Source organism: Zea mays, chromosome 1 (assembly GCF_902167145.1).
Source record: "Zea mays cultivar B73 chromosome 1, Zm-B73-REFERENCE-NAM-5.0, whole genome shotgun sequence".
Lineage (NCBI taxonomy): Eukaryota > Viridiplantae > Streptophyta > Magnoliopsida > Poales > Poaceae > Zea > Zea mays.
Genome location: NC_050096.1, coordinates 35,521,662 through 35,538,798, shown reverse-complemented (window position 1 = coordinate 35,538,798; position 17,137 = coordinate 35,521,662).

Genomic DNA, 17,137 nt, shown 5'->3' with positions numbered 1-17,137 from the left:
AAGTAGAGATAGCTGAGCAGGAGCTCATTACAGGCAAGTTGTGCCCTTGATCACTTACTTTTCCCAGCCATGTTCTTATTAATTTTAATGATCTGCATAGGTTAATTTTGATGGGAGCCTTTATGTTACCCCAGTTTTGATTACCTCTATACCTTGTTCACCCCTGAAATATTTTTGGGTAGTATTTGCTATTGCTTTATGTGGATTGGGTATGGAGATACACTACTCATGATTATTCTGTTATTATCTTGTTACTATTACTGTTCATGTTAAGATCATTAAATTAATGGGAACATGGAGCGACCACCCGGGAAAACAGTGCTACCACAAGGGTATAATGGGACGCCCTTGGCTGACTAATTAGGAAAGCTAGTGGAAGACTACCTTACCCGAAAGGGGCAAGGGCAGTAGGGGAGAGGTCAGTGCGGGGAGGTCCCTGGTTGATTTTGCTGCGATGGCTATCAGCCAGGAACCCTGTACTGGATCTTCCTATAAACTGTAGCGGGTTTTCGGAAGCTAGTGGAACTTTGTAAAGGCCTCGTAGTGGATCCCTAGCCATTCACCTCGGTAGTGTCTAAGGGCCTTGCAAACCCAGGCGACATGGGATACACGACTTGTGGGTAAAGATGCGCAACCTCTGCAGAGTGTAAAACTAGTATACTAGCCGTGCTCACGGTCATGAGCGGCTCGGACCCTCACATGATTAAATATGGAACTTAAATTCAATTTGACATTTGCATCGCATTTGGGATTATTTTACTATTACTGTTCTTTATTATTATTAAGGTTTGGTATTTACTTACACTTAGTAATTGCTAATAAAATTTTGACCAACTTATAAAAGCAATGCTCAGCCTCAACCTCTATTTCATTGATCAGCCTTACACTACATGAACTCCCACCTTTGGTGAGTTCATGCCACATTATTCCCCACAACTTGTTGAGCGATGAACGTATGTGAGCTCACTCTTGCTGTCTCACACCCCCCCACAGGAGAAGAACAGGTGGTCGAAGAGGAGCCGCCTAACACTGAGGAGTTCGATCTGATCTAGGTGGCGTGTCTCGGTCGACATTGGCGCCGACGATCCTTAGTTCGTTTTACATTTATTCCTTTATTTTGTAATAAGTCTTCCGCTATGTAATAAATACTCTGATGATTTATGACATTTATCTCTATACACTCTGTTATTATATATGTTGTCTTCTTGGCGCATGTATGAGATGCACCCGGCTTTGTCCTTTAAAACCGGGTGTTACAGAAGTGGTATCAAAGGAAATGTTGACTGTAGGACGAAACCTAGATAGAAATGAACAACCCTTACCTACTTATCTCATTCTGATTCATCCTATACTTACCTTACTCTGACTCTTTCTATACTTACCTTGATCCTGTCTCACCTTCTACTGTTCTACTCTGATCATTCTTTCCTTTTCTACTCTGAGACAAGATGGATTTCACACCTTGGAATCCTACATTTATGAACTTTTTAAGAGATAGGAGACCTAAGACAAAATTAAAACTATTTTCTCTATTTTTTTAAAAAAATGTTGGTTGATTGTTCTGATGACAAATGCCTGATTTGCTTCTTTGATTGATTGAAATAGTATAGACGGGCATCTTAGCATGTACCACCATAAGGTAATGTATTAGCTTTAGTGGATAACACACTAATCTACTTAGCTAATAAATCCCCCGCAGTAACATTTCTCGTAATTACTCGCCTTGTCTACAATTCTTCCTTTCTTACCCTGTGTTTCTAACCCAGATGGACTACCCCTATAGTGTTAGAAGAGAGCACTATAGACGTGATCCTTGGTATGTCATGGTTAAGAAAGGCAAAGACAATTTATATATTGTGCTAAAGGAACGATAGAACTCACCAGTTCCAAAGGACAAAGATTTGAAGTTGAAGTTGCAGTAACTACCACCATCAGACTAGCGGCATTCTTAGTAGATGAGAAGTTTGTTGGTGACAACATCCGGTTGGTTAGAGATTTTCCGGATGTCTTTCCAGAGGAGTTACCAGGGATGCCACCTGATAGAGAAGTTGAGTTTGTTATTGACCTCTTACCTGAGACTGCTCCTATTTCTAAACGGCCCTACAGGATGTCCGTAGAAGAACTAAAGGAACTTAAGAAGCAGCTAACGGAGTTACAAGAGGCAGAGTACATTCGTCTGAGTTCCTCACCTTGGGGAGCACCGGTGTTATTTTTACAGAAGAAGGATGGATCATAAAGGATGTGCGTGGATTATAGGTCCCTTAATGATGTCACTGTAGAGAAAAAGTATCCATTACCCCGCATTGAGGATTTATTTGATTAGATGAGAGGTGCAAGGGTATTCTCGAAGATCGATCTCTGATCGAGTTACCATCAAATGAAGATTTGGCCATCGAACATTCCCAAGACGGATTTCTCGACCCAATATGGATTATATGAGTTCATAGTTATGTCATTTGGACTAACCAATACACCAGTCTATTTTATGAATTTGATGAATAAGGTGTTTATGGAGTATTTGGACAGATTCGTCGTGGTATTCATCGACGATATTCTTATCTATTCTAAGAATGAAAGTGACCATGAAGAACATCTAAGGTTGGTGCTACAGAAGTTACGAGATAATGAGCTCTACGCTAAGTTTAGCAAGTGTGAGTTTTGGATTGACAAGGTGCCATTCCTTGGTCATATTATTTCTAATGGAGGAATAGCAGTGGATCCTGCTAAAGTGAAGGAGATTATGGAATGGAGAGTGCCCACTACAGTTACGGAGATTCGGAGTTTCTTGGGACTCGCAGGATATTATCGGAGATTTATTGAGGGATTCTCTAAGATTGCCAAGCCTATGACCTCACTTTTGGAGAAAGGAAGAGAATTTAAGTGGGATGAGAAATGTCAAGAGAGCTTTGATCAATTGAAGGAAAGATTGATGTCACCTCCAGTATTGATTATGCCAGATCTGCAGAAGGGGTTTGACATTTATTGTGATGCATGTGGCCAAGGACTTGGATGTGTGCTTATGCAAGAGGGACATGTGATTGCTGAAAGCATCTAGGCCCCTGGTTGGTTTTAGTGATTAATGACAACGTATTATTATATGTGACTAACGTGTGTTTTGCAGAGACAAATGGTAAGTTAGGTCACATGACAGGTAGAAGTACTACAACGGAGAAAACAATCTCGGAGATAAGAACTCGAAGCGACGGCTAAAACGACGAAACAAAAGGTGAAGGTCTACGGAGTCCGAGTGTCAAGGAGATGTGGACACTCGCATTTTAATTAGGCTTTTTATTCTTCTTTTAGCCGTACTATAAAGAGGGGTTGTCGATGAGTAGTTTGACCAAGAGAGTTCTAGTGTAGTGTTGGTGCACAATCACACTCATACACAGTGCTAGGTGTCACTCTAGAACTCACACACAAGTTAGAGCGAAAACCGATTTGAAAATCAGCTGAAAAACAAGACTTAGGGTTTCTGGCTTTGGGGCACCGGACTGTCCGGTGTGCACCGGACTGTCCGGTGCACCCTCTGCCTGGTGGGACCAGGCTGGTCCACAGCAGAGCCGTCCCAGTCACAGAATCCCGAGAGCGCTGCCTTCGGAGATGAATTTTAGTGGCACACCGGACATCGCACCGGACTGTCCGGTGTGCACCGGACAGTGGACTGTTCACTGTCCGGTGCGTCATGAGTGCAACGACTAGCTGTCAGAACTAGCCGTTGGAAGTGACCGTTGGCGCACCGGTGGCGCACCGGACTGTCCGGTGCGCCATCGCGCAGCTGGTTTCCTGTAACGGCTAGTTGGTGGGTGAGGGCTATTTATACCCCTTCCACCCACCATATTCATTGTCTTGCACTCCACATTTATTCCAGCACCTTGGTAGAGTATTGCAAGCACCAAAAGCCTAGTGAGGAGATTAGAGAATCATAATCCGCGCTTGTTCCTCATTAGCGCTAGTGAGAGCCACCTAGAGCACACACCACTTGCATTAGGCTTCTCTTGGTCAAGCAAAAGTCTATGGCTTGTTACTCTTGGTGATCGGCATCACCTAGACGGCTTGGTGGCGTTGGGAGCTCGGTGATCACCGTGAAGATCTTGTTGGTGACCCGACTCAAGTTTGTAAGCGGTCTTGAGGGATCCACCGCGCCGGAGTGGCAAAGGATCATCTCGTAGTGAGCACTTGGTTCTTGCGAGGACCAAGGGGGAGCGATACCCTTGCGCGGGTGCTCCAACGAGGACTAGTGGAGAGTGCCGACTCTTCGATACCTCGGGAAAAATTGGAGGAGTCTTCTAAACTTTGCTTTACATTCCGCACTTAATTCAAGCTATTTACTTTGTGTATTTGTTTAGCAAGTATTTGAAGCATTGTTTTAGCCTTGTTACATTTCTAGTATTATTTTCTTAGTGCTAGTTGTTGGGGTGAAGTTGGGCTCTTGTTTAGCTCTTGCTTAGGTTTTAATTAGTGTTGATTTTTAGAAAAGCCCAATTCACCCCCCCTCTTGGGCATCGTGATCCTTTCAATTGGTATCAAAGCCTTGTTGCTCATAGATTAGCTTAACCGCTAGAGTTACGATGTCCGGTGGGGATGGACCTCCTCCCGTTTTTGATGGTGACGATTTTCCTTATTGGAAAATTCGTATGGAAGCATACTTAGAGGCTATAGACATTGGTGTCTATAAAGCCGCCACTCAAGGGTTTCCCCAACCTAGAGATCCCACAAATCTTGTAGGTGATGAGTTCAATTATGAGAAATGGAATGCGAAGGCCAAAAACACCCTTTTTAGAGGCCTTTGCAAAGATGTGTTCAATAGAGTTCGGAATCATAAAAATGCTCATGATTTGTGGATGGACATTTGTGCTCTACACGAAGGAACTAGAAGTGAACGTGAGGAGAGATATCACATAGCTATGCGAAAGTTAAATTCTTTTGAAATGCTTACTAATGAAAATGCAAACGCTATGTACTCACGACTTAATATTCTTGTAGAGGAAGTCAATGGATTGGGGCTTACTCAAATCTCACAACCGGATGTTGTGAGGAAGATTCTCAGTGTCCTCCCAATAGACAAATATGGACACATTGTCACTGTGCTACATCAAATGGATCTTTCAGTTACCACACCTACACAAATTTTGGGAAAGATCAATGCTCATGAGATGTACATGCACATCAACAAAGAAGAATCATCTTCCAAAAGAAAGGATTTGGCTCTCAAAGCAAATCATGAAAGAAAAGGAAAAGCAAAAATTCAAGTTGAGGAAGAATCCTCAAGTGATGATGACCTTGATGCAAACATTGCCTTGATGGTAAGGAAGACCACCAAGATGTTGAAGAAGCTAAATAGAGAAGGCATCAAATTTGATTCAAGAAAGAAGAAGTTCTTCTCCAACAAAAGAAAGCCCATTTCTGAGATGGACTGCTACAACTGTGGTGAGCTTGGTCATCTTGCTCATCAATGCAACAAGCCCAAGAAGAACAAGTTCAAGGGCAAGAAAGAAGATGACAGTGATGATGAAAAGAAAGAAAAGAAATTCTTCAAAAGAAGGGATGGGAAGCAAAAGAGGTTCCACAAAAAGAAGAATGAAAAGGCTTATATTGTTGGCGACTGGCTCACCGACGTCGAGTCATCAAGTGGATCTTCTTCAAGTGAAGAAGAGGATGATGAAAAAGTTGCGGCCATCGCCGGGGACTTCTCTTCACCACCACCATCGCCATCATCCACTTCTCACCTGTGCCTTATGGCTAGGGGTGAACGAAAGGTACAAAATGATATTAATATTGATGATGCTAGTGATAGTGATAGTGATGAAGAATTTGCTTCACCTTCATATGATGAGTTAGCTGACTTACTTAAAGAATATACTCAAATCATTAGAAAGTCAAAAGCTAAATGTGACAGGTTAAAAAATGAAAATGAATCTTTAAAGGCCAAGTATGACATAGTTATGAAGGCTAGTGATGAAATAAAAGAAGAAAATAAAACTATGTCATCAACTATAAATGAGCTCACAAACTCCCTAAAAGATGCTAAGGAGAAATATGACAAATTAAATGAAGCTAATAGGGAGTTGCAAAATAGACTAGTTAAGATCAAGGAAGACTATACTCAAATTAAATTTGATCATGACAATCTTCTTGTTGAAAATGAACTTTTATCTTGCAAAACACATGAGGCTATTAACCCTGTTGTTAAGCTTGATGTAGCAACCTCATGTGATGATTTGGTTCAAGAAGAGCAAACTAGTCTACATGCTGAATTGACTGAAAAAGTTGAAGTCCTGACTTTAGACAATCAAAAATTGAAGAATTATTTGACTGATGCAACTACTAGAGGAAAAGTTGCTATTGAGAACAATGATTTCAACAATGAGTTGGCAGTGGATAATCAAAGGCTTAAGAATGAGGTCAAGAAATTAAAAAGTGAAAATGAACATCTTGCAACAAGTGTGCAAAAGTTCAACAAGGGTCAATACCTCCAAAATGAGCTGCTTATGAACACTGTTATGAAAAATAACAAGAGTGGTATTGGATACAATGCTTTTGTGCAAAAGAAAGCTATCACTCAACACAAGCCAATGCAGACTCACAAGCCTATCAAATGCTTTGAGTGTGGAAATGAAGGTCATTTTGCCCACAACTGCAAAGCTAAACCACCAACTCCCTTGCCTAAGCACTCAAGACCATTTGCTTTCAATGCTCACTATGTTCTAAGAAAGGTTGCAAATGGAAAAATTAAGGTTACATTCCTAGGTCCACCAAATAAGAGTAGACCTAGACATATCTGGGTGGCAAAGTCCTTAATTGAGAGAGTCACTGGTCCTATGCAATATAGGGCTCTCAAAACTCAAGCTTGAATTGTCTGTGAATGTAGGTGAACTACAAGACCGGTGGGAGCCATTGGGTTATTGACAGTGGATGCACACAACATATGACAGGCAACCCACGGATGTTCACCTCATTAGATGAGAATGTTGATGGTCAAGATAAAATCACATTTGGAGACAACTCAAAAGGAAAAGTACAAGGACTTGGCAAGGTGGCAATCTCAAATGACTTATCAATATCAAATGTTCTCTTAGTTGCACCTTTGAGCTTCAATTTATTATCAGTAGGACAACTCTGTGATCTTGGACTTCAATGCTTATTCACTCCATCAGAGGTTATTGTAACAAAAATGGATGATGAATCAATGGTATTCAAGGGATTTAGATACAACAACCTCTACTTAGTGGATTTCACTTCAGAAGATGCAGACTTAAGAACTTGCCTCTTCACCAAAGCTTCTCTTGGATGGCTTTGGCATAGGAGGCTTGCACATGTTGGGATGAGCACACTCAAGAAGGTATTAAAGAAAGATATGGTTAGAGGATTAAAGGATGTGGTATTTGAAAAGGACAAGCCATGCAGTGCATGTCAAGCTGGAAAGCAGGTTGCTAATACACATCCCACTAAAGCTTTCATGTCAACATCAAGGCCACTGGAACTACTTCATATGGATTTATTTGGACCTACAAATTATGTCAGTGCCGGTGGCAACCTCTACTGTTTAGTGATTGTTGATGATTTCTCAAGATACACTTGGGTGTTCTTTCTCCATGACAAATCTGAAGTTGCATCTATATTCAAAAAGTTTGCCAAGAAAGCTCAAAATGAATTTGATTGCAAGATTAAGAAGATTAGAAGTGACAATGGCAAAGAATTTGACAACACCAACATTCATGAGTACTGTGATGAAATTGGGATCAAGCATGAAGTATCTGCCACATATACACCTCAACAAAATGGAGTTGTTGAAAGGAAAAATAGGACCTTGATCACTCTTGCAAGAACAATGATTGATGAGTATAACACACCGGAGAGGTTTTGGGCCGAAGCTGTCAACACTGCTTGCTATGCATCAAACAGGCTATTTCCTCACCGGCTGCTTGCGAAGACTCCCTATGAACTGCTAAATGGGAAAAAGCCAGACGTCTCTTTCTTCCGGGTGTTTGGGTGCAAATGCTACATCTACAAAAAACGCCATCATCTAGGGAAGTTTCAAAGACGTTGTGATATTGGTTTTCTTTTGGGTTATTCATTAAAGTCCAAAGCATATCGAGTATTCAACCATGCCACTGGCGTGGTAGAAGAAACATATGATGTGGAATTTGATGAGACTAATGGCTCCCAAGGAGCACTTGAAAATCTTGATGATGTAGGTGATGAGCCACTTAGGGAAGCAATGAAGAACATGCCTATTGGAGCTATCAAACCAAAAGAAGATGAAGAAGAGGTGCAAATCATTGACAGGCCTTCTTCATCAAATGTACCACAAGATAATGAAAAAGATGAGAGGCATGCAAATGAAGATACATTTGTCTCTCATGAACAAGCAAGGGTACAAACCGAAGATGTTGATGCTCCAGGATCTTCTTCCCAAGTGATTGACAGGAGAAACTCATCACTACTTCAAGCTCATCCTCAAAACCAAATCATCGGGAGTCCTTCACAAGGGGTTATTACTCGATCACATAAACATGCTAATTTTATTGAACATCACTCCTTTGTTTCTTGTGTTGAGCCTACTTGTATAGATGAGGCGCTACAGGATCCGGACTGGGTGAATGCCATGCATGAAGAACTTAACAACTTCACCCGTAACGAAGTTTGGACCCTAGAGAAGCCCCCACAAGATGCAAGAATCATTGGAACAAAGTGGGTGTTCAGAAACAAACAGGATGATCAAGGTGTGATTGTAAGAAACAAGGCAAGACTTGTTGCAAAAGGATTCTCTCAAGTTGAAGGCTTAGATTTTGGAGAGACCTTTGCACCGGTTGCTCGACTGGAAGCCATCCGTATCCTACTTGCATATGCATCATGTTATGATATAAAACTTTATCAAATGGATGTAAAAAGTGCATTTTTAAATGGCTTCATAAATGAACTTGTATATGTTGAGCAACCGCCTGGATTTGAAGACCCTAGATATCCTAACCATGCTTACAGGTTGTCCAAGGCGCTATATGGGCTAAAGCAAGCTCCAAGGGCTTGGTATGAGCGTCTTCGCGACTTCCTCATCGAAAAGGGCTTCAAAATCGGGACCGTCGACACAACTCTCTTCACCAAGAAACATAACGGTGATATTTTCATTTGTCAAGTATATGTTGATGATATAATCTTTGGCTCGACAAATGACTGTCATTGCAAGGAATTTGGTGAGTTGATGTCGAAGGAGTTCGAGATGTCAATGATTGGTGAGCTAACATACTTCCTCGGCTTTCAAGTCAAGCAAATGAAAGATGGTAACTTTCTCTCTCAAGAGAAGTATACCAAAGACTTGTTGAAAAGATTCAACATGGAGAAGTGCAAACCAATCAAGACCCCCATGCCTACAAATGGACATCTCGACTTAGATGAGGGAGGTAACCCGGTTAATCAAACTCTCTACCGTTCTATGATTGGTAGTTTATTATACCTTACCGCATCTAGGCCCGATATCATGTTTAGTGTCTGCATGTGTGCTAGATTTCAATCTAATCCTAAGAAAGCTCATCTTCGCGCTGTTAAGAGAATTCTTAGGTATCTCAAGCACACCACAAGCGTTGGTCTGTGGTATCCCAAAGGAGCTACTTTTGATTTAATTGGCTATTCCGATTCGGATTATGCCGGTTGCAAAATTGATAGGAAAAGTACTTCTGGGGGATGCCATTTGCTTGGTAGATCACTAGTTTCATGGACATCCAAAAAGCAAAATAGTGTTGCCTTGTCAACTGCCGAAGCGGAATACATTGCCGCAGGTGCTTGTTGCACACAGATTTTATATATGAAACAAACTCTTCTAGACTATGGTGTAGTTCTAGAAAAAGTACCTTTGTTGTGTGATAATGAGAGTGCTGTTAAAATTGCTAATAATCCTGTACAACACTCTCGCACCAAGCACATTGATATCCGTCATCACTTCCTTAGAGATCATGTTGCTAAAGGAGATATTATTTTAGAAGGAGTGAGGTCGGAAGATCAATTAGCGGATATTTTCACTAAGCCACTTGATAAGACCCGCTTTTGCATGTTGAGGAATGAACTAAATATCCTTGATCTCAGAAATTTTATGTGAAATGTCAAATGGTGTTGTCACTTGCATTGCATATTTAAATTCCTTGTATTGCATCTAGGGCTTGTCTAACCTAGTTGAGATAACCGCCAATAAAGCGAGTGAAAAAGCTTAACTCGGGTCAAACTTGACAAGTCTTAGTTTTAAGCTTTTAGCACTTAAATTCTTACTTTCAAGCAATTATTGATTCTTGAAATATGCATGAGGTACTGCACTTAGGGGGAGTATTCAAAACTCAAATCACTCTTGAAGACCCCTAGTGCAAGCCCAAATGCAAATTTCACCATTTGCCTATTTTCTCTAAAAAATTATCTAGCCTATGGCAAAATATTTTGAAAAGTATATGAGGGTGCCAATACCTGTCCCAACAAGTGTTCTTTTGTGTGATTATAAGTTGGGATTTGGTTTGGTTAGGAGTTAGATAGAAAAATTCAAAATTTTTCAAACTCTCCTCTGTCTGGGATCACCGGACAGTCCGGTGTGCACCGGACACTGCACTGTGCACTGTCCGGTGCACCGGCAGCCGCGCGCAAAATCTCTCTTTTCCTGTGCGCTGTCCGGTGGTTCACCGGACAGCTACTGTGCGCTGTCCGGTGTGCACCGGACAGGCACTGTAGGCTGTCCGGTGTGCCCATATCGCGTTTTAAAAAAATCGCCCCAGCCCGACCGAGCCAGGGGCTCTGTCTCATTTCTTCTCCCTGGCTGCGCTCTGTCTTCTCTGTCCCTGGCGATTCCCAGCGCTCGCCGTCGACCTCCAACTCCGGCGGCCTCCATCTCCGGCGGCCTCCATCTCCGGCGACCTGCGCACCCCCTCTGCTCCCCCTCGGTGAGCAGCCCACTGTCCTCCCTCTCTCTCTCTCGTTTCTCTGTCGCTTAGGCAGTGACCTCCACCCTTGTGCCAATCTTTCCAATTTCTGTGAAATCCTGCGAATCCAATTGGTGGTTTGTGCTCTATTGTCTCTGTTGTGTATCCCTGCAAACTCTTAGCTCCTTCGGGAGGGCATTCCCACCTCAAATGGCTATATTCCTAAAACCCTAAATCCACGCCCACCAAGTGCTCGGTGAAATGCCCAAACCAGCCAAATTTGCTCCAATTGAACCCAAATTTTTCAGGCACCTTCACCACACTTCCAGTAACCTACTTGCCAAATTTCACGCCAATCCGAGACCCCAGGCTTAAATTTAACCAAAATTCTCGTTTTGCACGATCGTTTCCGAGCCGAGTGCCCAAAACCCTATTTCTTCGCCTAAATTCAAACCAAGCACACACTTCACTCATATTGACCTATATAAACCTATTCGTGAAGTATCGGCTCAATCCCATATCGTTTTGTGCCTCAATTTGCATTCCAATCATCCTATGTCTCTATTTGTCCGTCAAACGTCGTTTTCACGGCTTTTGACTTATCAATCGTCCCGTCTCGTGCCATATCTCTTTGTGTATGTATTTATTCACATTTCATATACTTATGACTATGTGACTAATACGTGCTCACCTCTTCTGTCATTTCAGTGACCCTGTGTGACCGTGTGCCGTCTTCCGTTCTGCCTGGATTGTCACCTCCAGTGTGCGCTTTCCAGACTTTAGTTCAGGATGCCGCGCACGAAGAATCCGTCGGCATCAGGGGGTGGTGATGACGAGGACCCCCGTCGCCCCTTCAGGCAGGTGAAGGGGAAGACTGTTTTTTTGGAGCAGCAGGAAGGCCGCAAGAAGCGGCGTTCGGACAGAGAGGCTCGTGCAGCAGCAGCAGCTGCAGCAGCCGCTGCACAGGCAGCACTTGGAGATCAGCCGGATGTTCCTTCAGATCAGATTGCTTTCTGTGCTCGTCGTCTCGCCTCCCGGTCTCGCTCCTCCACTCACACCTCCGCTTCCACTCCGCCACCCACTCTGCCTGCTCCAGTCACTCCTATTGCTCCATCCACCTCCACCGCCATACCCACTACCAGCACCACGCCAGCTTCCACTGCTACCCCTGCTCAGGCTCCCACTTCCGCTCCACCTGTCCCTCCTCCTCGCTTCCGGGAGCGTGATGAGACTGAGGTCCGTCCTCTGGCTTCGGATCCTCGTCTATTTGATCTTCAGCGTGCTACTGCAGCCCGGGTACGTCGGTTCAGGTACGTACCCGTGGAGTCTTGGCTGCCAGCTCAGAGAGACCCAGCAGCAGGAGTTCTTTTCAGCACTCGGATTCAGGAGTCTTTCTTCAGGGCACAGATGTCAGCTCAGATTGCGCTACGTGTTCACCGCCTCTTAGATCTTCCAGCCTTCTTGCTAGCAGCCGGTGCTGAGTCTGAGGCGCATCTCACATATTTGCCAGGCCTTCTATCCTTTCTGACTATCAGCGGCAGATATGTTGAGGAGTGGGTCCGCGTCTTCTATGCCTCTGTTTGGATTGACCCGGATCATAAGTGGATGAGGTTCCGCTTTGAGCGCGAGGATGTCACGATCACTGCCAGTCAGATCAGACAGCTTTTTGGATTCCCTGATTCGTCGACTCGCCTCCACAGTCTCTGTTACGGCACTTCAGATCCTCCACGTCGCCCTCACGGCGGTGTGGCTCCAGGGACAGCTCACGTCGCGGCTCTGTTCCGCCCGCCTTTTTCAGATGGGTCGCGACGTTCTCCAGCAGACTTCACTACTGCAGCGAAGTACTTGTATGAGCTCGTCAGACGGACACTCCTGCCTAGGATGGGATACAGGGAGGCTACCACTCATATTCAGCTTTGGCTCCTTGGTGCCCTGGTATCCCACTCTGAGTTTGATGTTGTGGATTTTCTGATCTGTGAGATTGAGGACACCGTTCTGGATGGGATTCGTGCTCGTCGGCAGCTACCTTATGCTCACTACTTGTGCCACATCTTTGCGCAGCTGATCCAGCCACCTCGTTTTCAGAGTACCCTTGAGGCCTCACGCCTTGTATTTGGATCTTACCGTCCTGCTCCTGAGATTCCAGTGCCAGCTTATGCTCCTGTGTTTGACACTCAGGCCGAGGATGCTGCACTTCGACAGTTTGACTCCCAGGGTGCAGCAGCTGATGATGATGATGATGATGATGATTTTGGGGTTCCTCTTCCGCCTCCGCCTCCTATGCCTCCACGCTCACATGATCATGAGGCTGGGAGTTCCCGTGCTGCCCCTGCTCCTCCAGCTTTGGACCCTGCTCTTGCTTCGATTCTTCAGACTCTCACCCAGCAGCAGCAGACTCTCTCCCAGCAGCAGCAGACTCTCACCCAGCAGCAGGCTCTCCTGGCAGCCGAGCAGGCCCGTTTATCCGACCGTATGCTCTCGATGTTTCAGAGCATGCAGGACAGGCAGGATGCTCTTCAGCAGCAGCTTATTCAGGATAGGGCAGAGAATAGGGCATTCATGGCCCTCATGCTTCAGCATTCTGGTATCTCAGCGTCTCCAGTTCAGTCTGCTCCGCCTTCTTCGCTTCACGCTCCAGTAGTGCCTTCGATCTTGTCTGCACCCCCTGCTGTTACCTCTCCGCTCCGGCCGGTCACCTTGGCGTTCACTTCACCAGTTCTCAGCTCTGTCTGCCCGCAGCCGCCAGTGCCACCAGCATCTGCTGTTACCACTACCGTTGTGGCAGTATCTGTGACTGCTTCTGCTCCGGTAGCTCCTGCAGCGCTGCCTGCGTCCGAGTCAGTACCAGCTCCAGCTTCTACCGCAGATCCTGGATCCGAGACTGACTCTGACCCTCCGTCGGCGTTTGCTCTGCTACCTCGACCTCGACCGGATGCGCCCCCGTCGCCTCCTCCTGCATCCGATGTTTAGGTCCCTTTTGGTGTTTGACGCCAAAGGGGGAGAGATATGAGTTGTGAGAGCTAGGGGGAGTCAGAGAGTTAGTAGAGAGTCAGTGTCCTTTTGATGTAATATTTGTGCCTGCTACTCTCTGTACTAGCTTTATGTTTTTGGCTCACAAACTCGTCATATACTCTCGTTGCTTTTGGTTGACTGTGTGTATTACGTTTTCACCTTATTTCAAATCACCAGTCTTCTAGCTCTTGTTTCATTAATTTACTTTCTCTTTTATATGAACAAGAATCTTATGATGTGTATGCGCTCACTCTTATTATTATGGTACACATTTCTTCTGTCAAAAATTAATGAGTATAACTAACCATTCTTTCTATTGACAGAATCTTCAAAACAAACTACTCTCACAAAACTTGTAGGGTTGTCATCAATCACCAAAAAGGGGGAGATTGAAAGCATCTAGGCCCCTGGTTGGTTTTAGTGATTAATGACAACGTATTATTATATGTGACTAACGTGTGTTTTGCAGAGACAAATGGTAAGTTAGGTCACATGACAGGTAGAAGTACTACAACGGAGAAAACAATCCCGGAGATAAGAACTCGAAGCGACGGCTAAAACGACGAAACAAAAGGTGAAGGTCTACGGAGTCCGAGTGTCAAGGAGATGTGGACACTCGCATTTTAATTAGGCTTTTTATTCTTCTTTTAGCCGTACTATAAAGAGGGGTTGTCGATGAGTAGTTTGACCAAGAGAGTTCTAGTGTAGTGTTGGTGCACAATCACACTCATACACAGTGCTAGGTGTCACTCTAGAACTCACACACAAGTTAGAGCGAAAACCGATTTGAAAATCAGCTGAAAAACAAGACTTAGGGTTTCTGGCTTTGGGGCACCGGACTGTCCGGTGTGCACCGGACTGTCCGGTGCACCCTCTGCCTGGTGGGACCAGGCTGGTCCACAGCAGAGCCGTCCCAGTCACAGAATCCCGAGAGCGCTGCCTTCGGAGATGAATTTTAGTGGCACACCGGACATCGCACCGGACTGTCCGGTGTGCACCGGACAGTGGACTGTTCACTGTCCGGTGCGTCATGAGTCCAACGGCTAGCTGTCAGAACTAGCCGTTGGAAGTGACCGTTGGCGCACCGGTGGCGCACCGGACTGTCCGGTGCGCCATCGCGCAGCTGGTTTCCTGTAACGGCTAGTTGGTGGGTGAGGGCTATTTATACCCCTTCCACCCACCATATTCATTGTCTTGCACTCCACATTTATTCCAGCACCTTGGTAGAGTATTGCAAGCACCAAAAGCCTAGTGAGGAGATTAGAGAATCATAATCCGCGCTTGTTCCTCATTAGCGCTAGTGAGAGCCACCTAGAGCACACACCACTTGCATTAGGCTTCTCTTGGTCAAGCAAAAGTCTATGGCTTGTTACTCTTGGTGATCGGCATCACCTAGACGGCTTGGTGGCGTTGGGAGCTCGGTGATCACCGTGAAGATCTTGTTGGTGACCCGACTCAAGTTTGTAAGCGGTCTTGAGGGATCCACCGCGCCGGAGTGGCAAAGGATCATCTCGTAGTGAGCACTTGGTTCTTGCGAGGACCAAGGGGGAGCGATACCCTTGCGCGGGTGCTCCAACGAGGACTAGTGGAGAGTGCCGACTCTTCGATACCTCGGGAAAAATTGGAGGAGTCTTCTAAACTTTGCTTTACATTCCGCACTTAATTCAAGCTATTTACTTTGTGTATTTGTTTAGCAAGTATTTGAAGCATTGTTTTAGCCTTGTTACATTTCTAGTATTATTTTCTTATTGCTAGTTGTTGGGGTGAAGTTGGGCTCTTGTTTAGCTCTTGCTTAGGTTTTAATTAGTGTTGATTTTTAGAAAAGCCCAATTCACCCCCCCTCTTGGGCATCGTGATCCTTTCAATTGCCTATGCATCTCGTCAGTTGAGGAAGCATGAACTGAACTACCCCACCCATGACTTGGAATTGGCTGCCGTTGTCCATGCACTGAAGATTTGGAGACACTACATTATGGGAACTAAGTGCCAAGTATACACGGATCATAAGAGTTTGAAGTATATATTCACTCAGAAGGATCTCAACCTCAGGCAACGCCGTTGGTTGGAGCTCATTAAGGATTATGACTTGGAGATTCACTATCACCCAGGCAAGGCGAATTTGGTTGCAGATGCCTTGAGTCGGAAGGAGCATGTTCACTCCGCTTTCGTTGTTCAACTACCTGATGAATTAGCAAAGGATTTTGAGAGACTCAACCTGGGAATTGTTACACATACGGAAGGAGTGACTATTGAATTGGAACCTACCTTGGAGCAAGAAATTCGTAAAGGTCAGATTGGTGATGCTAAGATTCAAGAGATCAAGGATCTTATTACTGAAGGTAGAGGCCCAGAGTTCACGGAAGATGAGCAAGGCACGATATGGTTCAAGAATCGGATCTGTGTTCCCGATATTAATAGTCTGCGGGAAACCATATTGAAGGAAGCACATGATTCAGTTTACTCTATCCACCCTGGGAGCACTAAGATGTATCAGGATTTAAAGCAAAAATATTGGTGGTATGGATTGAAAAGAGATGTTGCTGCACATGTGGCTATGTGCGATGTATGCCAAAGAGTTAAGGCTGAACACCAGAGGCCAGCCGGACTATTGCACCCACTGAAGATACATGAGTGGAAATGGGAAGAGATTGGCATGGACTTCATTGTTGGATTACCCCGCACGTCTGCTGGATATGATTCTATATGGGTGATTGTGGACAGGCTAACTAAAGTAGCCCACTTTATTCCAGTGAAGACCACTTATTCAGGAGCTAAGTTGGCGGAGTTGTACATGGCACGGATTGTATGCCTGCATGGTGTGCCAAAGAAGATTGTGTCAGATCGAGGATCACAGTTTACCTCTCGATTTTGGAAGCAGTTGCACGAGTCATTGGATACGAGATTGAATTTTAGTTCGGCTTACCATCCCCAGACTGATGGGCAGACTGAGAGGACTAACCAAGTACTGGAAGATATGTTAAGAGCTTGTGCTCTTAAACATGGTGGGAGTTGGGATAAGAGTCTACCGTATGCGGAGTTCTCATATAATAATAGCTATCAGGCCAGCTTGAAGATGTCACCGTTTGAGGCTTTGTATGGCAGAAAGTGCAGGACTCCCTTGTATTGGAATCAAACTGGTGAAAGGCAGTTGTTTGGACCTGAGATTATACAAGAAGCAGAAGAACAAGTTCAGCAAATAAGGGAGAATTTGAGAACTGCACAATCCAGGCAGA